Source organism: Rhagoletis pomonella, unplaced genomic scaffold (genome assembly GCF_013731165.1).
Source record: "Rhagoletis pomonella isolate Grant_MI unplaced genomic scaffold, Rhpom_1.0 Rhpom_scaffold_00017, whole genome shotgun sequence".
Taxonomy (NCBI): domain Eukaryota; kingdom Metazoa; phylum Arthropoda; class Insecta; order Diptera; family Tephritidae; genus Rhagoletis; species Rhagoletis pomonella.
Genome location: NW_023458571.1, coordinates 1,574,260 through 1,599,013, shown reverse-complemented (window position 1 = coordinate 1,599,013; position 24,754 = coordinate 1,574,260). Strand labels below are relative to the sequence as shown.

Genomic DNA, 24,754 nt, shown 5'->3' with positions numbered 1-24,754 from the left:
AGAAAACAAAGTAAATTTAAATTTGAAACACAAACGCGGAAACGCGAATTTTATGATTAATGATTTAAAAATCTTAAAAATGTTTGCTTAATAGTACCAATCATGGTAAAAACATTACAAGGGAAATTCATTCTCTCAATTCGTCGGCCATGATTTTTCTGACGTTTGCAAGCATTTTAAAATCATAAAATTGAAAATAATAAAATTAAAACTGTTCACAATTGTTGTTGTTTGAGATTGAAAATGGGAATGTGTGTTTGAGTGTAACTTTTGAATTTTTAAATTACATTGCTGGCAAACTGCTTCTCAATGGCTGCGTTTCTTTATACATTCCGGATAATCTCATTTCACAGCCGGAATACACAGAATGTGTTTGAAATATACGTTAACATATCATCAGGAACGTTCTAAAGAATAAGTAAACAAAAAAGTTTATTCCAAACGTTCAGAATGAATAAAGAAATTCAGCCAATGGTTTTACCTTGCTATGTTTTTATCATGGTACAAATGGTACAAACGAGCTTTTGGATTTAAACATTTTTCATATTAGACATATAAGCGATACTAGATATATAAGCTATTTAACTTTTTTCAAATTATATATAAGTGATTTAACCTTTGTCATATTAGCCATATAAGCGATCCACCGTCTTTTCATATTAGATATTTAAGTATGCCAATAGGGGCACCGAAATTGCTTATATGGAAACTGTGCATTTAGACACAACCGAAACTGTGTATGTATGCTTTATTTTGGTTTTTGCCATATGGCCCAAAACGCTGACTGTTACATTACATTTTGGGTTACACTAATTTTTAAATACCGCTGAAACTCGCGAGAATACAATTTTCGGATAATTTTTCTTCTTGCATCTGAAAGCATAAGTATGTGGCATTATTTAATATATACAAAAATATATTGTAACTCCTGTGGTTTAGGAGTTATGAATGTTTCAACAGCGGACTGTTGCATTACAATTTTTGGAAGTACTTTTTAAAGTTGCTTTATATTATTGAAAAAGTCTGCTCTCATAATATAATGTTTTCAAAAGTTGGTACACAGTTTCCAAGCTTCAGGATGGCATTCAAGAACTACGTATTAATTGAACTGATAAAACTAATTTTGAGGTCAATATTTGTAAAAAAATAGTCGGACTGGTGCGTTACAGAAAAAGACTGTTACGTTACCTGTGCGATATACGTGTAGCGATAAGATTATAATTAGGTATTTAAATCGCTTTTAGTGTGTTTTATGCAATAAGTAGCATGAATTCAGTAGTTTTGCGATATGACAAGTAATTCAAAGAAATTAAGAACATGATAATTATGAATACAGATTTTAAAGTTTCTGATGCTGTGCAGCTGTAGGTCGTTTCCGAAGTAATTTTCTGCGTAGAACTCGAACTCGATCTTAGTACTGCGCCAAGATGTTGAGTTTTTCGCGTTTAGTTTCACGAAAAACAGCTTTAATGGCTTATACTGTTTGCTCTATGCCATTTAGAACTATTCTTACCCTTCAAATGTTAGATTCGAGGACTCGGCATTTTGTAGAATAATAGTAGTACTAGAAAAATAGCAGAAATAATTCGAATAGTTTTTTTATTATTTAATCGGAAAATCTTCTTCTTCTTTCAGCTTCTTACTTCGCTTCTTTTGAGTTCGTTCCTCTTTGAAAAAATATAATTCTCGAGTTTTTTATTTTTCTACGTAATTCTTATCTTCTCAGTTTATATAAGTTAGAAAAAATAACAGTTTTAACTATGGGACAATAACACGTTTAATAGCTTCCAATGTTGCTTGTAAAATGAGCCATATCTTTCACTAAATAGGAAAAAAGTTACCTAAAAATTAAATTAGTTCAAAAGACTGTTACGTTACAAATAGCTTTCCACCGAAAACATATTGGTAATGAGGAGTATGTGGAACTATTTTATTTTACTGTGAAATAAGACCGAAAAATGCTCGGAGAAAACTATATTTTTCCTTTTTTAGTTTGGTGGATTCCGCGCCAAAAAATTTTTAATATTTTGGACTGTTACATTACATTAAAAAATACTGCCGACTTGATTTTCATATAGAAAACTAATCGCTGATTTTTTTGTCGAATACACTTTTTTATTAACTTCAAAATAATACAAGGCAAGCGAAGAGAGGCAAGTATAATGTAAAAAAGTGGTGGACCTTAAATATAAACTACCCTTCAGTTTCATGTTGTGCTTTTGTAATTTTCGTTTATTTAAAGGTGTCTCAAGTCTAAGTGAATTTTCTTGTTTGAGAGAAGGAGATTCGTGTTAATATTGATGTTATCCGATACCTGATACCTTAGAATATGTATGACCAAGATATAATCCAAAATCTGCGAAACCTGAGAAAAAATGTTTTCCCCTTTGTTTCGTTTTCGGCGATTTGGGCCATATGCATTATTTCGGTTTTCAACCGAAAATGTGCATGTATAGTAATGCATACATGGTTTTTTTTTTCATATGCATTATTTCGCTTTTAAAACGAAAGTATGCATATGCATAATTTCGGTATTTTCTCATAAGCATTATTTCGGTTTTCAACCGAAACTGTGCATGTATGCATTACTTCAGGTTTTTCATATGCATTATTTCGGTTTTCAACCGAAACTGTGCATGCATGCATTATTTCGGTTGTTGTTATATGCATTATTTCGATTTTCATCCGAAACTGTGCATGTATGCATTACTTCGTCTTTCACATATGCATTATTTCGGTTTTGAACCGAAATTTATTTATTTGCAGCTATAATCTAGAAAATGTAAACATTTCCTTACAGACTATTTACGGCTAACAATTGCAATGTAATTAGTAATTAGACAAGTTCATTCAGTAACTGCTTAACCCTAGGTTTAGGTAATGAAAAATCAATGTCGGCAGAATTTATGAGCGTATTAAATTCCTTCATCGCTCTGGCAATTGGCTCATTAGAAGCATATATTTATAGTGCTTACTCGACCTAATACAAAAATATCATGTTTACGAAGGCTTCTAGATGGAATGTTAAAACGAATACGTTCTAGTAAGAGTGGCGAGTCAATCGCACCACGTATTACATCAAAAACAAATGTCAATGAAAGGATAGTTCTTCTACTATTTAAGGATTTTAAGTTAATTAGCAGACATTTAGCATTATAGGAAGATATCGGCTCTTGAAAATGCAGCGACCGTAGAGCAAAGCGCATAAACGGCTCAAGCCGTTTTATATGACAGTCATAATAAGGTCTCCAGATAATGACAGCATATTCTAGCTTCGATCGTACCAGCGATGTATACAGTAGTTTTAGCGTATATGGATCAGTAAAATCCGTGCTAAAACGGCGAACGAAAGCAAGCGTAGAGTAGGATTTTGCGACAACGTAATTCCAATGACTATGAAAAAGAAATTTAGCATCAAAAGCTACTCCAAGATCAGATATTTCATTAACAGAACTCAGCACAGAGTCTCCAACATAATAGCTGGTAGGGATGAGTGATCGAGACTTTGAAAACGACATGTAAAAGCATTTTTTAATATTTAGATGCAAATGATTCCTACTACACCAAGCTGCCACATTGTCAAGATCCGATTGGAGTTCGATATAGTCAGAAAGACTCGTGACTGTTTTAAATATTTTTAAGTCGTCCGCATACAATAAAAAATTAGAGTATCTAAAGCAATGTCGTATGACATTAATAAAAATGACAAACAAAAGAGGTCCGAGGACACTACCTTGCGGGACCCCAGAGGACGCAATAAAAGAACGTGAGCAAATACCACCCACAACAATAACACAACAACGTTCCGCCAAGTACGACTTCACCCAAGACAAAAAACTAGAATGAAAGCCAAGGTCGGCTAGCTTAGACACTAAGAGTGAATGGTTTATGGCAGAAAGACAATATTCAGAAAAAACTGCAAGATTAGTTACAGTTGACCTACCAGGCATAAAGCCATGTTGATTAGTAGAAATTGAACTCTTAACTGCAAATAATATTTTTTCCTTAACTATAATTTCAAACAATTTTGACATAGTAGAAAGTTTAGAAATAGGCCAGTAGTTGGCGATATTATTTTTATTCCCGCTTTTAAAAGTAGGAGTGATAGAGGTTACTTTCCAGGCCTCAATGAACTCGCCGTCATTAAGAGACTTATTAAATATTAATAAAATTGGGTAAGCAATTGCTGAGACACTCGTAAACAAGTAAGAGCATAAGCCATCTACATACATCCATTTGAGATGATGATTTGATCATCAAAATGCCTCTAATGACGTCCTCAATGGTTAAGGAGAGCTCTCCAAAATTTGTAGGGCAATCAAGGCTAGAAGTACCGTCATCACATAAGTTCGAATCAGGCTCAAAGTTTGAACTGAAGAAATCCGCCAAAAGGTTAGCGGCTTCAAAAGACGAATGAGCATGGGTTTAATTATAAACAACTTGCGACAGGATACTTGAATGCGGGTTTGTTGATTTGACGTAATGCCAAAAAGATTTTGGGTTGAGTTTGATATCAGATTCAAATTTAGCCTCATAGTTTTTATGGAGTCTTATACCATGTTCTGACCGACATCGAAAACATGTTTTCGTTGCTTAAACTGGTTTTCGACCTAAAACTTGTGTTTTCGTCCATGTAAAATCTGTCAAACGAAAACCAGTTTTCGCTGAAAATTACTTGAAAACCCACGTTCCACTCATTCCAATCGGTGTCTTCACTAGTTTTTTCGATTATTTATCGAAGTGGAAGTCATATTTTATCATCTTTATTACGCCATTTTGAATTTATTGTTAATTGGCTGTCCAAATTAAAATAAGAATGAAAGTAAGAGGTTGCTAATGAAAAGAAAATGAGGGAAAAGCATTTTGGTTTTTGTTTTTGTGTAGCAAAACTGTAATCAGAGGATGTAAGAAATGTCAACGAAAACACTAACAGCCGGTGTGAACGGCATTCAGCCCACAATTCCAAAACTCGTTTTCAAAGTGTTTTCGTTGTCGGTCAGAACATGGTGTTACTCCGTGATTTAAACTTATTGGAATAGTATAAATACTTTTCCTTGTGGGAAGACGAATTTGACAATTTGTATTTCTTGAAAAACCTATTCCTTAAATTCTTAAGCTTCTTTAAATCCTTGGTATACCAAGGGATACTTCTACAAATTTCATTAACTTTGCATTTAAAAAATATTAAAGCAGTCGGTAATATCTTCCCCAACAAATATAGAGTCCCAGTCTAGAATACCAATCATATCATTTATAGCATCAAAGTTACAGTTCCTAAAACTGTAATTTTTAGATGGAGTATCAAGTTTAATGCTTCTGAACTCATAAAACTCCAATTGCAGAACAAGAGGAACATGATGTAGGCCTGGGCACGACAGAGGGTCGAGACATTCATGTAGAGAAAAGTGCATGTTATCGCATATAAATATTAAGTCTAGGATCCTAGCAAGTTTGTTAATAAACTTGTTAATCTGGAAGAGATTTAAGCTTAATAGATTGTCCACAACATATGTTTCAGAAAAACTGTTAACATTATTAGGATACAAAGCTATGCTGTATTGCAATTTGATCGCTTATATACTAAGTTCACAAGGTTATCTATATACACTTTATACAAAGTATTTGTACTACTTGGCGGAATAGAGGATGCACTAATAATAAGTGTTGAAGAACCATTCACGAATACACATAGTTGATCTAGTAGTGAATCTCCATTCTGCAGTGAAAGAAGCGACGAACGATGTTTCCGCTGAACAGCAATTAAAATACCACCACCACGAGCAAGTCCAGTTTTGATGGCATCCCGATCCTTACGATAGACGTTGTAAATGTTGGGATCAAAAAATTCGCTGTCATAAAAATCAGCATTTAGCCAGGTTTCAACCAGAACAAATACGTCATAGTCCAAATGTGAACTTAATTCGTAAAAGTTTTTAGACTTAGTTCTAAGCCCAGAAACATTTTGGTAATAGATGCTGAGAGGCTTAGGGTAGGCTTCCGGCGGCGCAACAACATAGGCACTCGAAATCAAATTCGTATTCTCAACGTTTGTTACTGCAGCACCAGCTGCTATACAGATCGAAGCATCAGTAGTAGGCGTATTAGAATATAAATCTTGAGCATTGCCAACAGAAGAAGGCGAAAGCGAAGAGCATAAGAGAGTTTGACTAACAACGTTAGTAGCAGCATTCGAGGTTGACCGAGAGTCAGCAGCGGCAGCAGCTTTGATTATTGAATCATTTGCATTGACGACAGTGGATGAATATGAAGAGCAAGAGATAGATTGATTAGCTGTATCAGCCACCTCCTTGTATTTGTTTACATCAACAAAGCAGTTTGTGATCAACTTATGCAAGTCACTGACAACGCATCGCAGGTCTTTTAGTTCGGATGTTAACGAAGATATTACAGCGTCTTTGTTATGAAGATTAGTTTGCAGTATTGAATGTCAGCATGAAGTGCATCAGATTTATTTGACAGCTGTTTATTATCATCAGAAATAGTAGTCAAGAACGAGAGCACACGAGCATTCTCCGCTATCATAGCTATAAGTTCTTTGACCACTGTTTGATAATTGTCTTGTGGAGTAGAGTTTACAATGGGTTTTTGTTTTTGTGATTCAGAGTGCATATTAGAAGAAGCTGTCTCATTAAAATTAACAGCTGGTGATGATGCGCGAAGAGATGCACGGCGCTCAGCAGCACAAGCATTGCAAAGAAAGGTTTGTTGGATGCAATCAAAAAGTCGAGATCACTTTGCAAAATACCAACACACTTTAAATGAATTAGCTCTTTACAGTCTGCACACTACACCTTCGACTGAGTACGGTCCACTTTTAGTTTAAACACGCACGGCATTTGTAATAGTTTATATTTATGCCAATTTTAATTACATTCTTAGGGTCACTATCTCCACTAAAGATTGTATGCTTTGATGAAAGTTTATAGATACACCAGTAAAAGACTTAACAGAGCGAATAGCAAACACGTCCGAACGGTTTGACATACCACAGCGACTTTGCTTGCATGGATTATTTCGCTTTTTGTTATATGCATTATTTCGGTCTTCTTGCATATGCATAATTTCGTTTTTTCTAATATGAATTATTTACTTCTACTTAGTAAGGGTTTTAATCCCTAAGCGCGGCCGAAAGCCGCCTACGCAGAGAGAAGTTCTGCGCAAAAATACTTCCGCCCTTCTTTTCCGGCGGTACAGAAAGGAGAGTTCTACTTAGTAAGGGTTATAATCCCTAAGCGCGGCCGAAGGCCGCCTACTCTGAAAGAAGTTCTGTGCAAAAATACTTCCGGTCCCCTTTTCCGACAACACAGAACGGAGAGTTCTACTAAGTAAGGGTTATAATCCCTAAGCGCGGCCGAAGGCCGCCTATGCGGAAAGAAGTTCTGCGCAAAAATACTTCCGGTCCCCTTTTCCGGCAACACAGAAAGGAGAATTATACTTAGTAAGGGTTATAATCCCTAAGCGCGGTCGAAGGCCCTACGCATAAAGAAGTTCGTTTTCATGTATGCACTATTTCGGTTTTTGTCAAATGCATTATTTCGGTTTTGAGTCGAAACTGTGCTTGTATGCATTACTTCGTTTTTCTCATATGCGTTATTTCGGTTTTCAAACGAAAGTGTGCAGGTATGCATTATTTCGGTTTTTTCATATGCGTTATTTGAGATCGATTTTAAGCGGTCGATATTCATATTCCCACATACATACATACATACACTTAGGTCTTTTTTTATGCGGCACATGCATTCCTCAGAAAGCCGCATAAAAAAAGTCCGCATTAAAAAGTTCTCTACTTTCATACAAAAACAGGGTATGCGTTCCAGCATTTTCAAAAACCTTGCACACTAAAAAAAGTAATAAAAACTCTCAAAAAGGCAAAACCGCTACAGCGAAAAAATGGTTTGAAAAACCGCATAAAAAGGGACCTCTGTGTATATTACTTTTCATATCAATTCAAGTCTATTACATGCGGCCCACGCTTTTCATTTTCAATCTCATAAATTGATTATAATAACTTTTGCTAAAATTTCAAAATCAAAAGATATCAAAACAAATTCTATTCATTTATAAAAGCTTGGTATATTAAAAAGTTTTTTTTTCTATTTTTAGGTGTGTGTCTATATAAAATTTTGCATCAGATATTAAAATAGTTTAACTTGCAGTAAAAAGAGAACTGAAGACTATTGCGCAAAATACATCACACAAATTTTTGCGCAAATACAAATTATTACAAATAAGATTCTTCTTCGATTCCTATTGGTATTTGCGCAAATATTTGTGTGGTTTATTTTGTGCGTATGCAAGCAAACTGTTTTGTGCTCACGTTTAGTATGTGCATCCCTACGAGCACCAATTAATTTCACTTAAAGAAATGGCTTGTCATACATTTCCGCTGTAGCATATGTAGTGCATATTTTTAGGCGCAATATTTAGCTACTTACCGCAAGGCCTACCGACAAGATTGATAATCTATAATTATAGCTAAAAATGGTGTCTGGACCAGGGATTGGCATTGGTTGATCGTCAACTGTTCATACTCATTCAATGCCGCTGCTTTGTATGACTGAGCAGCGGCGTTGGCTTAGTAGTATCGATACCTAAACGAAATTAGAGGATGACTGAACACGAGCGCATTGCGTGCTGTCTTGCAAATACAGCCACCACAAGTGAACGATGCTTATAACTGCTCATACTGATATTGACTTCGGCAAATCTGTACTCTGAATGATCGTGCACGAAACCAGCAAACGTGGCAGTTGAACGGCTCCGAAAACATGAGTCATCATTTGTTGCAGAAGTCGTTTGACTTGTTGCTGAAAATCATCTGACTTGTTGCTGAAAGCCATTTGACTTGTTGCTGAAAATCATCTGACTTGTTGCTGAAAATCATCTGACTTGCTGCTGAAATGACGACGAATGTGGTAAAGGGTAATTTATCGTCTCGTATGCATGTATGTATGTATTTATAGCGCGTCTACCATTCAATTGCATTGCTCACTCCTGGCTAGTTGTGAGGAATGTGCATACGTACGTATGTATGTATGTACATATCAATGCTTCATTTCAAACAAGCAATTGTCTTTGAATGTTTTTGAACTACAGTATCATAACTTCGGCAACACGTCAAACGCGCCTTCAGCAACAAACCAAAGGCGACGGTTTGACTTCTGCAACAAATCAAGTTAGCTAACTGCGGCATCTTGCCTTCGCCACTCTTTCACATAAGCTGTCATGCTTTCGGCAACCGTCCAAATGCAGTATCGTGCTTATGGCTGTCGGTCAAATACGGCGGTTGCTGGTTTCGTGCACGATCATTCGGAGCACAGATTTGCTGAAGTCAATATCAGTATGAGCTGTTATAAGCATCGTTCACTTGTGGGGGCTGTATTTGCAAGACAGCACGCTTTGCGGTGGTGTTCGTTCATCGTCCGTTTTTAACGTGAGTAGGCTTAAAGTCACAAAAACAGCACCCTTTGCCAATCCCTGGTCTGGACATGCAAATTGATAAAAACGTTGTAATAAAAAGGGACTTCTGTTTATATAAAAAAAATTCAAATCATACTGCGTGCGGTTAAGTAAAATATGAGTTTCCAACAAAAGGCGTAAAATTAAGTTTTAACCCGTACATATTTCTGGATAGAGTCATCACCTATCTAAAAAATTTAAACGAGTGCGATATATCGTCGCTACCATGTCAAACTACCGAATGAGCAAAAATGCATATTGCATCATTTCACTACTTAAATACATAATTACCTCATCATGTTAGTCCAAAGCTTATGCGTACACCTTTCGTGTGATACCTATACTGTGGTATTAAATAAGCTTAAGTTTTGAATAATAATTGTTCTATTTTTTAGAAAGGTGGCTTTTAGTTTAGGTGAAGAAAGTTAAATATTTTATTAACCTTTAAATAATTTTAAATTTTCAAATATCTGCCAACCCTATTTTTCAAAATTGTTTACCACGAACCTAAGAAAACATCAAGCAGAATGCACAAAAGAATTAACCACATCCATTGAGCGTTGGTGCGTGATGTGGTTATGAAACCATAAAATAACTAATTTTTGTAGAGTGGCTCAATAAAAAACTCGGACATACATAACATGCAACTTCAAGTTCAAAATTTTCGTAAGCACTGCAAGTTAAATATTTTTATTTTTTATTTTTCTATTGGGTGTTCAAATAGGAGTTTAAAAATAACAATGATAATTTACAAATCCATTACCTCCTTGATATAAAAAAAGTAAACATACAGCATGCTTAAAATTGGTGTCAAGAAGGAAGTCGGACATCTGGCAATATTACAGTTGTTTGGCAATTTTAAAAAGGCAATCCCACAATGAATTTGCTTTCGGTAAAAAGGTACCAAACGTAATAACTTAAAATAAAATATCAGTCGTGTTTTTTTGAATAAAAGTCCAAAATTAACCATGGGTAGACGGCGTGGACAAAGCTCAATCGAAGTAAGAAAATTAATCAGGAAAAGGGAAATCGCAGACATAGTGGATAGACTTCGTTCGATTGTACACGACGTGGTAAAACGTTTCAAAGAAACAAAATGCGTGGAAAAAAGGAGAAATCGGGACGACCAAAACTGGATGCAGATGAACGGTGGATAGTGCAACAAATTAAGAAAAATCCAAATTTGAGCGCTCCTAAACTCTTAACAGAAGTCGCCAAACACCTTAATATCAACTGCAACCTCGAAAGTATACGAATAGTATTGCGAAAGAATAATTATAATGGAAGAGTTGCATGGAAGAAACCTTTCATCAAAAGAGGTTAACCGACAGAAGAGAATAAAACTTGCAAAGCGTCATGGGGATAAGGATTTCGAGTTCTATAGGGCCGTTTTATTTTCAGATGAAAGCAAGTTCAACAGTTTTAGGTCAGATGGACAATCATATGAGTGGAGAAGACCTAATGAATAGTTGCTGGAAAAAAAACGTACGTCCGACAGTTAAACACGGGGGCGGGTCGGTAATGGTATGGGGTTGTATGTTCGCTGCTGGTACTGGAAATTTGTGCTTCATTAACGGCAATATGGACCACAAACAATACCTAACAATTGTGAAAGAGAATTTGGTCCAAAGTTCTAAAAGTTGGGAATTAAAGACAACTTCCAGTACTATTAAGACAACGATCCCAAGCATGAGGCCCTTGATGCCCGTCTATGGCTTATTACAACTGTCCTAAAGTGCTTGAAACACCTCCACAATCTCCAGACATCAATATAATTGAACATCTATAGGCTCATTTGGAAAACAAACTGAAAAAGCATGTTATTAGAAACAAGAAAGACCTAGAAGATGTTATTAAAGAAGAGTGGGAGAAAATAGATCCTTTAACATGTAAGAAGCTGGTCGAATCTATGCCAAGAAGACTGAATGCTGTCAGAAAAATAAAGGCTTGTCGACTAAATATTAACTTATTTTTTCTTTCTGAAATAATATTTGCCAAACTCTACTTAATATAAATGTCCGAGTTATTTTTTGTCATGTATGCGTTGCAGTTTGTTTATGTTTTGATTTGAAATTATATCACTTGGGTGTCCGAGTTCTTTATTGAGCCACTGTATATAACAGATGGGATTATCGGTTATTAAAACACACATAGCAAAATTTTTAAGTTAAATAAGCATCATAGTGTTATTTTTGAAGACTTCTGAAGAGAAATTGTCTTATTCGATCAAAAAATATTTATTTTTAACGATTTTATAGCAATTCTACCAAAACATGTATTTTCCCCATTGAAACTTCAAAGCCCCGGCGGCAATGTTGGGCCACCCTAATGTACATACTTCTTTTTTATTCCTTAAACGATTTTAATAAATAGATACAAATATAAGTATATTTAGACATATTTAAAAAAGGAACCCAAACGGAATTTAATTAGCTAAAGGCTCAAACAAGAAAACAAAAAAAAAAATATGTAAACATAAAAACTTAAGCCCTGTTTCCAGCTCTCCAAAAAAACGAAAAAATCATATAAAATGTCGCACAAGAAATGAAAAAGAAACTTTCCCTCCTTTCACGCCCATCCGCACGAGGGGCGCAGTCCGCATGACGTACGGAACCATTATTTAAATTTTTGCGCCGAAAGGCAGGAGTTTGTTAAGTTTCGAGGTCTAAAACTGTTCAGCTACAGAACTAAATTTATCAGCTGATTTTTTGTCTATATGTTAGTAATTCATTTATTGAGAGACGATGGTGTCGCTTTCTTAATGCTTTTACCAAAACTTCTTAAACCAGTTTGCAGTTCTCAAGAAAAAATGCTCGTATTTTTATTTCTTCAAGAAAATTCACTGTGAAAGCAAAGTGCTTTTCCAAGCAACAGAAATAATGAAAAATATTTCTTGTGATTTTTCTTGAAAGCTGGATTCTAAGCTTTGCCCCCAAATTCATAAAAAATAAAGCAACAAATCGAAAATTTTTATGAAACTGTCATTTTATAAAGCTCTTCAAACCTATTTTATTTTTTATGAATAAGGCCATTAATTTGTTGATATATTCAAACTGCATAATAGATAAAAATATTACCCTTTTCCATAATGAAAAAAAGAAAATCAAACTAGATACCCATCGATATTTTTAGTAGCCATCTTATAACCTACGAATTATAAGATTATGTCTACGTATAAAATACTAGCCTTTTATAAATTTAATTCATTATGCAAGTCATGACTATGCATATGTATGAATGTACATATCTGCAAGTCAATATAATTTACTACCTAATATTTATATTATATTACATCGTGCTCCATTTAATATGCACTACATTTCTATTTCTAACAATCAGTGGAGAGTCTTGGTTCCACAACGCCAAATTGAATGGTAAAACTGAAGGTTAAGTGAAAGCACGATGTAATATGGGACAAAAAAGAGGCCTTTGTAGTGACACTTTAACGACTATCTGCTTTTTTGTGCACTGCAGCAGTAACGTTGCATTCAGCAGAGGATGAGAATGAATGCAGTTATATCGACAAAAATATTTCGTTTCAGGTGTAAAACGAGTATTGTGCGAAATTTGATCTCTTTGGATTAGCAATACCTTTTTGTGTACAGATGATATCAACTACTCATAGAAAATATTTCGTAATTCAATCGCCTCTAAATTTATGGATAACATTACACCAAAATGATTAAGGCATTCCAGGCAATCCATTCAAACCTTGTCGTTGCTGGTGCATCATAGTCATGCGAGCACGATTCTGCTCCAACCGTTGTACTGTGGCGGCTAAATGAGCATTCTCCACGTACAAGTCTTTAACAAGCAAATCTGCGTTTTGCAAACGCTGCACTTGTTCTGCGATCATTGATCCCTGCGCTTCGATTCGATTATGCAAGTCTGCGAGTTCCATTTGATGTTGCTGCCAGGAACCTGTAAAAATTCAGATTTTAAACCAATGGTACATGTTCACAGCAGAGAGCGTAAATAATAGTTATTCTCAAATTTTGAAATCATCGTGAAAAAATTATCCTACCACTTTTTAAAAAATGCAATTAGAATAGTCCCTCGTTGTACAGAGGTACACAAAGAGACTGGTTGGACTGAAAACTATCGTTTCTTATGTTTTTTGGCATGCCAAATTTGAATCAGACATCTGAATTGATCGTTATCAAGCCACTTTGTGTGTATTAAACAAGGTGTGATTGACAACTCAGTGCGGCTCTCTTTTAAGGAACTATAATGTCAAAAAGTATAAACAAACGAATTAACCCTTAGTGATGCATGTATCTTGTCAGCACTGATACCCAAGGCTTTTATTTTGATTAGTTTTGTTTTACTTACATTACCTGGAATATATATATTTTGTCAATAAAATAAAACAAATTGTTTATAAAATCGTTTTAGAAATTTTTCTTGCTTTTAATTGTCCAAGTTTTATGCTTTTGTGCATTTATTTTTGTATTTAAAACTAGCAGACCCGGCGAACGTCGTCCCGCCCAAAATTAGATTTTTAATTTAACCATTTTGATCCAACATTTTCTCCAACAGTCCACGCTTACGATTTCCATTAGCACATTCATCGGCTAAGATTATGGTTTGGTGGTCGTTTGCCGCCTTTAATAACCTAACGAAGGTGTTATGTCCATGAAGAAGTTCCATGGCGGCAACAATGATCCGGATCTATACTGAATCTGCCCTAGAAACTTTATAGCTGGTGGCAATTTCAAAATGGATGCGTATTCTTGTTCAACAGATATACAATATACATACATAGACTGAGATGAAAAATTATGTTTCTATCAGGTTCTATATTAAATTCAATTAAAGAAATATATTTCGACAGGTGGTGATTTGAGATTTGCCACTACACAACTTAACCCTGGTGTGTCGGAATGAAGGTTTAACGCATAATAATATTGGCAAATCACATCCATTGGGCCAATCGTAACACACGAGAGTTCGATATACTCAATGGTGCAACAGGTCGATTTAGACTGACATTCTCGGCACCTTTTCTCACTTATCGATTTTAGTAATAACTCGACCTCAGCATCACCTCACCGCTCTTTTTTGCAATTGGACTGTCTCAACCATGTCCATTACATGTTCTGAACATTCGCCAAATCAGATCATAAAAAATGATTTTTAGTAATAACTCAACTCCAGCGCCAACTGGCGTGTTCAATTGTCAAACTAAACTATCCAGAGACCCACTCAAACACACACACATAACTTTGTTGAAATCCCTCCAGCCATTCAGGATTTCACTCACAAACATACCTATGTACACATTCAAAGATAAGGCAAAGGCAGTACGTTTGTACTTTGCCATTCCCTCTTTTTAAAGAGCCCATTTTTCTCCATGAGTATGGGATTGATTTCATATATCTTCAAACCAAGTTCCAGTACTCTACCTTGAACATTTCCAGAGATATCTATATACATAAAAATGACCGCGATGCCTGACCAAACGGTTGAACCGATTTCAATTATGTAAAAAGTACTATTTTGGACCTCCGTGTGGAAGGTTTTTCGATTAAAAAATCAAAACTTTTTGTTGTTATTGCCAAAATATTAAGAAAGCTAAGACGTCACGATTTCACAATTTCATAGAGTTTTCCGTGTACAATGATAATCGACCGTCCCTATTTCTAAGGAAAAACAAAGTTGTTGTTTATATTAAATTCTTAGCATTTTTATCATATTTACTCACCTTCTAAACATTCCCTGGACTTACACAAATAATTCAAGACCAAAATTAGTCAAATCGGTCCAGCCGTTCTCGAGTTTTAGCGAGACTAACGAACAGCAATTCATTTTTATATATATAGATTTTTATCCTAACCATTATTCGACACTTATAAAAGTATGATTTTACATTTTTTTCAATTTGATATGAGAGCTTAACTCAAACAATTTTGAAATTAAATTTTTTTATGCGAAATAGTTTGGGTATAAACGAGCTCGTTTGAAAGTGCTTGACCCGGACGGACAACAAATGAAATCACTTTCTTTGAAGTGGTTTTCACAAACGCGAGATGAATCACGTAGTACAACATCACATCGCTGCCGTCTTAACTCGCAACTAGGTGGTTTAAAACATCGCACTATTTTCGTGTCCTGACTTCTATTGCACACTGCGCACCGTTCAAAAGTTTTGCTCCGTTTCATCTTGGCTTCCTTACATTAAATATTTAAGCAAAGTCGAACGTATTTACTTATTACCAAACTTTAAATGTACTTTCTTGCTCCCTCGGCGGTGTATCTCTTAACAATTTCACGTTTATTAAGAAAATTTGTTGCTTGAAAAATTTTTGTGTAAATTTTTTAAACAAATTCAAATTTGAAAAAAAAAATATTTTCAAATGGGTTAAGAATTCATTTCAGTTTGACATTATAGCCTGTTTCTTATGAGAGCAATGTCAAAATCAATCACACTTTGTTGAATACATTTTGGAAACGAAAAAGTTTCTGACAGATTTTTTAGTTAAAAAAAATTGGCCTGATAGCGGTATTTGCTACAAGCCAATTTACTTTTTTTGGGCCTTTGTAATATACAATGAGGGACGATTCTAATGATATATATGTGTTATACATACATCCATATATAAAAATTGGTTAATAATGGTTAACAAAAAAAGTGGCTTACAATACATATATTGCTCGTATCCTAATCAGAAATTGGCATAAGGATTCAATCTAGTTACTTATGCAAATGAGGGCAGAAAAAGTTAAGAAAAAATTTACCTAATAGCGATCAATTTGATGCGGATTCCAATGGAGCATGCCAAAAAACATAAAAAATTATAGATCTATTCTTTGGTACAAGCCATTGTTTCTTTTGTGGGGCTGTTATAATTCATGCATGCCGAACTTTTATTATTATGTGCAAGACTCCGATTATTTCTGCCTTTTATTTTTTGAGGCAAAATAAGAGGCAAGGGTTGACTAATATTTTTGAAGCATAAAGTAATTGGCGGCCGCTGTGGTGTAGTGGTTCAAGCCCGGTTCAACCCAACATCAAAAAAAACAAAAAAAAAAGTTGTTTTCTATTAGCGGTCGCCCCTCGGCAGGCAATGACAAACGTCCGAGTGTATTTCAGCCATGAAAAACAGCTTCTCATAAAAATACATTCGCTTTTCGGAGTCGGCGTAAAACTGTAGGTCTCTCCCCCTTGTGTGACAACATCAAGGCGCACGCCACAAATCGGAGGAGAAGCGCGGTAAAACACTAACATACATATGCGTAAGCGCCAATCTATTATTATTATAAAATAATCGGCAATGTTTGCTTTTAAGTTTTCAGGCTTCGATAAAAATAAAATTACGATATAAATTTTCCAGTACTGTGCGTACTCAAATACTAAACTTTTTAAGGTACCTATTACGATGCTCAATACCCCGAAATAATGATGGTGATGGGCTGTTTCGGGATCTTCGAGAGTACTTTGGGATTTTCGGGACTATTTCAGAACTGTCGCGGGATTATCGGAAGTATGTTGAGGATACTACGGGATTTTTGAGACTACTTCCCGATTTTCGGGCCTCTTTCAGAATTTCGGGGACTTCTCGGGACTACTTGCATACAGTATTTATTGAGGCCTGTGTGTGTGAAGCATGTGTAAAATATTAAGACCACAAAAAAGTTCTTTGGATTTGAATTTCAATTAGATACTCGATACCAAACCCACAATTGTGAAAGTGACAACTTAAAACAAAAATCTTTTTTGGTCAATCAACCACCCAAACTAATTTCCATTAAGTTCATTTGCTGTAAAGTTAATTTATTAACAGATTTTTCTTCCCGAAGCATACTTCCCTTAACCTGAAAATTTGTCAAGCCAGTATAACATCCTCCGGCCGCTGCACAGTGATTCGTTCAGAACCAGGGACCCAACCGGTTATGACTTTTATAATAAAAGTTTCGAGAATAAATTTAGTTTGCGACTTTATTTGTTAGAAAAAAATACTGTTATAATTTGACTTTTATTTTTTTTTCAGTCAAACAATAAATAACACAAAAAAACCTAAGTCCAAATACCAAGGTGTATTAAACAAGGTGGTGTTGGGGCGACAGCTGAGTTTTTCGCCGTGGAGGCCATTACGTCAGAATGAATTGTTTGTTGTAACTCATACCAATGACAATATGGACATCAGCGTATAATTTGTTAGTGTAATTTTTTACTTATATACGGCCAACACCACCTTGTTAAATACGCCTTGCCAAATACCAACCAATCGATTCGTCTTGACTTTTTTATTTCAAAAATATATAATTTGTTGATACTGGGATTCTGACTCAGCAAACGAGACAATAACTAGCTGCGGTTTGATTCCCAGGATAGCAACATACTACGTGGAGTATTTATTTAAATGTTTTCTGTCAATCTTATAATTATTTGAATATAACTGTTGTCAACTTTCAATTATTGTTATTTTTAAGAGCAAATGCATTTTTGCCATATTTCTTTCAAACTGCAAACATAACATGAGAACAAAACTGTTTTGCTGATCATTAAGTATAACTACACCTATACATCTTTTTTTATAAGCTTTTGAATTTTTCTTGTGGCCAATATTTTCTCCTTTATGCGAATGCCGATCTTGAAGTGCAACAGCAAAATTTATAGCAAATTTACAGGAAAACATGTAACCAAATTTGTAGCTTTCGAAATTAAACTAAAAAAGGAACACTAATTATCATTTATCAAAAATATGCATATTAGGCTGGGTGGAAATAAAAGGCATTTGACGGTATTGTAGAAGTAATATTATGTTGTCTTAGTTCTAAGCCAATTGTTATTAGCCGCGAAAGATTAATTTAAAACTTATCTTTGCCCGCGCAATTGATTCAAAGTGTATGAATTTTGAAAATAAAACTTTGGCTCGTAATATCTATGGAATGCGTTAATTATTATAAACAGGACGATATATCAAATTAAAGGTTATTAAATTTAGTATCTCAACACAGTGGTCTTGAAGCAACCATAGCTATGACTAGAATGCCAACCAAAACGGCTTACATAACTGTCTTTGTACATAATCATAGATCAAAATTTCGTTGAAAATAAAATTCCATCTGCTCCTATGCTTAAAATATTATAAAATGTTGATCTAGAACTTTCCAAATCCAGTTATATAATCGCGAAGGTCTATGGTAATATAATTATAACACTTTCTTACGTTATAAGCATAAAATATTTTAACTTAGTTATTCAAGAGATAATATTACATAATTGCATATTTTAATAATTCTTATTGCATAAATTTTATAAATTTACAAAGTCAATATAAAATATTATTTTATATAAATTCATATGTGTTTTGATGAAAATTCAACGACAGTTTTTTTTTTTTAATTGATTATATATTTAGGGTCGTCAATCGAATTAACTTTGTAATTGAGCCAAAATCTTAAAAATACGCCATGAATGGATTCTCCAGCTTGCTCCGACCACATTCCGAAGCCGTCGTTGCCTAAAAAATCCAGACTATGTTCCAAATGATTTAGAAGCACGTGAATTTTTAATGTTTCCGACATTTCTGTGCTTCGGAAGGCTTTAGCGAGTTTTATTCACTCAATACATTTAAGGTATGTGCTCTCCCTTGTATAACTTTTGGATGGCTGGTTGCCCGAGCAGTGAGCCAGATATAACAAGAGCATGAACTTGTTCTTGTTTCTTTTGTCGAATCTTCATAGTTAGGCATGTTTGGAAGAGGCCGCGTTGCATTTGGTATATCCATATCTCGGTCACAGAGAACCCTACGACATGTACCACAAATGCCTAATGGGAACTTCGAATTGGTCAATCTAAAATTTTCACTAACGTATTTTTTAATAAGACACACCAATTTTCCGGTTATATTAAATTCTGAAGGTTTTGACGATCCGAATTTAATCTTTCTCCCACATGGCGCGCACACTTTAAATCTGTTCTCTTCGTGATTACACTTATGTTGCGGATGACTTATAGAAGACATGATGTGCAATCAAATAGCTGACACCAGAAATATTATCATCGAGAAAAATACTATCTGTTTTTCTTTTACACTAATATACAAAACGATAACTTTAGAATACTCTGTTGAACAAGAAATACTAACAATTGCAGTTAAATTTTTTACAAATTTTCATTTGACAATATTTTAGGCATAGGAGCAGATATGATTTTAATTCCAACTGCATATTGGTGTATGGGTGCCTTCCAAAACAGGTATGCAAGCAGTTTTGGTTGGCATTTTAGTCATACCTATCATTGATTCAAGACCACTGTGTCAAGTTCATATATCATTTTTTTAATAACACTACAAATTTTTAAGATATTTAGATAAAACTTACAAAACCGATAGTTTTCCCTTTTGAATTTTCAATTCTTTACTACTTCAGCAACCAAGTAAAAAATATAAAAAAGTGAGACGAGATTTATTTCAACCGTTTCTATGTTTTTGGATGTTTATATAATACAAAAAGGACCAAGGACTTGGTCACGCCGATTTGGTCAGGTTTCAAAATCGTTGTGAAAGAAGCCAAACATGCATTGTCCAAGATTAGGAATCGTTTGATAAGTTAATAGTAGTTTCAAGCAGTGCAATGCGGTATAATCGTTGTGCTGTGTATGCAGTTACAGTTGCACGCCTATACTCAATCCCGACTCTTGCGTCCTCGTTCGCGCACTCTGGGCAACGTGAGCAACCCATATGCGAGATGCGGTAACCAGTCCGAATGGAGCACGAAGATCACGGCAGAAGGAGAGGGAGCTTCGGTGGGGCCACTCCGACTTATTCGGTTTAAGGGCTCACTGATGTCTGCAGCGTCTGTTCACCAGTGGGTGTGGCTGCAAGCGTGTGTCTGTCTTGGAGTTAGCGGCTCGCTATATAAACGTGTATTTGGTTGTGAAACCACCCTCGTCCCAGCAATGGGTTGTGCGCTGGGTTTGGGACCCGCCACGTAAAAACCCTTTCCAGTGAAGAAGCAAGGCAAAGCCTCGGATGCGAGCAGTGGAACCACATTTCCCGCTCATTAAGTACAGCCGCCGAAGAAGTAGTCTGATTTCAGCGAGCCCGAAAGAACAACTGGTACGATGAGGAGTGTCAGGAAGCTGCAGAGAAAAAAGATGCCACCTACAGGGCCACGCTGCGATCGGGCACAACGCGCGCTATGTGCGACCACTATAGGGATCAGAAGAGGGAAGCGATACGTATTTGCCGCAATAAGAAGAGAGAGGCCGAAATACGTGAGTGCGAAGAGCTTGAAATGCTGGCCGACAGGCGACTTGCGGAAGGTTTCAAGACCAGGGCGTACTCCTGTAAGAACAACAATGGCGACCTAGTTACCGATGTTCAGAATGTACTTAAATATTGGAGGGAACACTTTTCCACGCTGCTGAATTGTAGCAGCACGGAAAATTGTGGAAAAGAACTCGAGCCCCCAGACGATGATGACGGAGTCGATGTTCCTCCGCCTGACCATGACGAGGTACGAATAGCGATAAAGCGGCTGAAAAACAATAAAGCTGCTGGAGATGACAGCCTGCCAGCTGAGCTATTCAAGTACGGTGGCTAGTAGTTGATAAGGTGCACGCATCAACTCTTATGCAGAATATGATAAGATGAACGCATGCCCGACGACTGAAATTTAAGTGTGCTCTGCCCAATCCACAAGAAAGGCGACCCCGCCATTCGCGCCAACTACCTATCAGCCCTCTAACATAGGTTACAAGGTCTTATCGAGCGTATTGTGTGATAGACTGAAGCCCACCGTCAATGAACTGATTGGGCCTTATCAGTATGACTTTAGGCCTGGAAAATCCACCATAGACCAGGTATTCACAATGCGCCAAATCTTGCAAAAGACCCGCGTGAAAAGAATCGACACTCACCACCTATTTGTCGACTTTGAAGCCGCTTTCGACAGCACTAAAAGGAGTTGCCCATACGCCGCTATGTCTGAATTTGGCATTCCCGCCAAACTGATACGGCTGTGTAAAATAACGTTGACCAATACCACCAGTTATGCGAGAATCAGGAAAGACCTCTCCGAGCCGTTCGCCACCAAACGGGGCTTCAGACAGGGCGACTCTCTTTCATGTGACTTCTTTAATCTGATGTTGGAAAAGATAATAAGATAATTTACTACAAGAGCGTGCAATTGCTGGCGTAACACCGTGCGAAAAAACCCAAAAATTTTTAAAACACACGAAAAAATCAATATATCCACAAAGCTAGGAGCCAAATATAGTATAACTCGTTTTTAGTTTTTCTCTCTGACGTCAGGATTTTTTTTAAGGACTTCGAAAACTAAGGATATAGGAATATCCTTGGATATTTTCAATATTTATTTTTGAGAAAAATATATGTCAAGCACTAATATATAAACTACCACATCCTCGAATTTCGTTCTACTAACTTTATTAGTTTTAGTTAAAAAAAAATTTACACTTCTCTTTATAAGATACTAGCGGTACCCCGACGTGCTTCTCTACACCAACTATTGAAAAATATTGAAAAATGAATGAAAAATCCTGGAATTTTTCTATATGAAAATTTATCATTTGCTTTATTTCAAAATTTTTGATTCTTTATTTTAAATTCTAATCCAACACATTTGGATATACAACATTTTTTGTTTTTCCATCTTGGGCATGAATAAATAAAAAATTTGGAATGCCAACTCTTGAACAGGCTACGTACAGCTACCAATTGCAGTAATCTACCACAAATATTTCAAGAGATATACCAGATGAAAATTTTTGTTAGTATGGGTGGTGCCACGCCGCCCTTTCCGAATTCGGGGAAACTTAACACAAACCATCTGCATAATAGCCCCACTATGCCGTATAAATTTGGTTCAAATCTTGCATTTATTTTTTATATATAAGATGGGAGGTGCCACGCCCTCTTTTCTAATACCGCCCATTTTTCTCCATGAGTATGGAATTATTTGATATACCTCTATACCAATTTCCAGTACTCTACCACAAATATTTCAAGAGATATAAGATCTGCTTCAGTTGAAATCTGGCAGGTATTAATAGCAAAAAACCTAATTTAAATGTGAACAATTCAGTCGAAACTTTAGAAACTTTTATTTCTATTTAAATTAAAGATTTACAAACATTATTAGAATTAATTTCCACGTCGAAATACCCGTACTTTAGAGATGACACCCGCCATTAATATTTGGACATCCCTTTCGTTGATCGATTCAGCCTGTTTTCGCCACATTCTGCAGAACTGCGTTATTCTTGAAGCCGTGCATTTTGTTTTTTTTTTTCTAATTTTGATATCATATGGGCCCAATAACGCTCGATCGTTTGCAGCTCTGGGCAATTCGGAGGATTGTCCTCTTTTAGTACAATGCCGATTCCATTTTGTGTATAAAAATCTTGCGCTTTTTTGCACAATGGCTTGTTGCCAGCTCAGGCCAAAACAATACAGGCTCTCAAAACAACACTTCAGGTGCAACAACACGTTCAGAAATATTCGGATTCCTTTTCAAAGTCCTTAGAACATCCTTCTCCGCTATTTTATTTATACTGCCTGATTTTCCACCAGATTCCGCCTTTCTCTCAATGCTGTCATTTTTCTTGATATTTGACAATACATTTTGAACTGTCGACCTTCCAATTTTCAGAAATTTTACTAACCGACATTGGGAGATGTGTGGATTTTGCATGAAATCGTCCAAAATCAATTTCATTTGCAGAAATTCTTTGCTCTCCACATCACTTATTTTTAAAGTTACGTATATGAAACTTAACTGTAATAAAAAACAATGATATCAAAACCAGCACACTAAACAAACGGCTGGTCGAGTAGTCCATAACAAAGTTGTGCTGTGTAGAGTGCTGCCAGATTTCAACTGAAGCAGATCTTGCAACATAAAAATTTTAGTTAGTGTGGGAGGTGCCACACACCCTTTTACGAATTCGGGCAAACTCCACATAAAATATTTCCATGATGGCTCGAATATGCTATACAAATTTGGTTGAATTCGGTGAAGCCGTTCTCAAGTTATAAGCTAACTCACTAATTTTTATATATAAAATAGAGGCGGCACGCCCCCTTTTCCGAATTCAAGCAAACTTCACATAAACTATCTGCATGATAGCCCGAATATGCCGCATAAATTTGGTCGAATTCGATGAAGCCGTTCCCAAGTTATATGGTCACACCAAAAACGTTCACTTATTTTTATATTTTAGTTAGTATATTGTTTATATATACCCTCGTATACCTCGTATACCTACCATTGATATGTCTGCATACCAAATTTCAAGTTCATGTGACTTATGGTTCCGAAATTATAGCTGATAAAAAATTCCACGCCTACGGGATGTGCCACGCCCCTTCTACAAACTCGTTTATACATACCCTCCTCAAAGCACCTACCATGGAAATGTCTGCATACCAAATTTGGAGTTCGTTTAACTTATGGTTCCGAAGTTATAGCTGATAAAAAATTCCACGCCTATGTTAAGTGCCACGCCCCCTTTTACAAACTCCTTTATATATCGTCGCCTGGGTAAAAGATTGTCGTAAGCGCCATTTTTACGATTTTTAGTTTTAGATGCAGTTATATATTTTGAAATAAGATCTTTCGATTGGTGTTATCAGTTTTTAGATATCTCCTTTAGTTTCCGAGATATTGACTACAATTTTATCGATAATTTAGTAAAAATTTAATTAGTGATGCAGTCATATAAACCTAATCAATGTCTTAGAAATGGCGTTCTCCGTTTTTGTATGTCTCCTTTAGTTTCCGAGATATTGAGTAAAAAGTGTCGTTAATTTAGTAGAAAATTTGATCACATTTTGTCGTATTTCATACAAGTGGCTGTCGAATTGTGGACAAATGACGCTTACGACAAAATTTTACTAAAAAAAATCCTTCAAAAACTCAAAACTAATTAAAAATTAAAACTAAAAATTAAATAATTAGGAGTTTTGTGGACTAGTAACATTTTCAGAGACTTTGGAGAAAATCTATCTTCGCGTTTTTGAGAAATTGTATTCCAAACTTTAATCGCGATTTCCCACAACCTACGGAAATTAACATACGACAATCTTTTACCCAGGCGACGACATACCCTCCTATAAGCACCTACAAATTATATGTCTGCATACCAAATTTCAAGTTCGTCAGACTTATCGTTCCGAAGTTATAGCTGATAAAAAATTCCGCGTCTATGGAATGTGCCACGCCCCGTTTTACAAACTCCTTTATATATACCCTCCTACACAGAAAGAAAAAAGATAGGTTAATCTAACCGAAAAAGATTGTA

The 24,754-nt window shown here is 35.7% G+C and overlaps 1 long non-coding RNA gene across 1 annotated transcript in view; it reads right to left on the bottom strand.

Annotated features, from left to right (window-relative positions):
• Nucleotides 1-9,873: 9,873 nt before the first annotated feature.
• The window catches only part of LOC118749515, a 16,901-nt gene continuing 2,020 nt past the window's right edge, over nucleotides 9,874-24,754 (bottom strand). The window contains exon 2 of the long non-coding RNA XR_004994234.1: nucleotides 9,874-9,922. This is a non-coding gene — a long non-coding RNA (uncharacterized LOC118749515). The remainder of the gene's footprint in view (nucleotides 9,923-24,754) is intronic.